Source organism: Asparagus officinalis, chromosome 5 (assembly GCF_001876935.1).
Source record: "Asparagus officinalis chromosome 5, Aspof.V1, whole genome shotgun sequence".
Classification (NCBI taxonomy): Eukaryota; Viridiplantae; Streptophyta; class Magnoliopsida; order Asparagales; family Asparagaceae; genus Asparagus; species Asparagus officinalis.
The window spans coordinates 117928831-117929219 of record NC_033798.1 but is presented as its reverse complement, the minus strand read 5'-3'; the positions used below and the strand labels follow the sequence as shown (position 1 = coordinate 117929219).

Here is a 389-nt window from a genome sequence, read left to right as displayed (position 1 = left end):
GTCACCGCCGGTATTCTCCTCCGCGCTCTTACTCTTCTTCGCTGTTCCTTTAACCTGATCCGCACCCAAAACAGCAAAAACACAAAGGATGATCTTTAGCTTCGAGTAGCCAAAAATAGGAAACCCTAGCCCTAATTCTAGCCCCAATGTCGACCTCACCTTGCTCTTCTCCGCTTCTTTCCTCTTGTTTCCCGCCACCCTAGGACTCCTATCGATGATTGGACGGTCGACGGAATCTGCGGGCTCCGCTTTCATCTTCGCCGCCGAGATCTCGCCGGAGTTCGAGACCTCCGGCGACTCCGCTGCCGCGAAAACCGAAAACCTAGCAGCGCGATCAACGAGAGAGGCATTCGACGGGAACGTCGGCGAGCAGCCTGGAGGAAGAGCCA

The 389-nt window shown here is 55.5% G+C and overlaps 1 protein-coding gene across 1 annotated transcript in view; it reads right to left on the bottom strand.

The window, feature by feature from the left end:
- Positions 1 to 383, bottom strand: part of LOC109840893 (transcription factor bHLH48-like) — a 3814-nt gene extending 3431 nt beyond the window's left edge. Inside the window, exons 1-2 of the mRNA XM_020409715.1 lie at positions 160 to 383; positions 1 to 54 (exon numbers count right to left, since the gene is read on the bottom strand). The exon at positions 1 to 54 is cut by the window's left edge and continues 62 nt beyond it. The gene's annotated coding sequence lies outside the window, so the exon portion shown is untranslated. The remainder of the gene's footprint in view (positions 55 to 159) is intronic.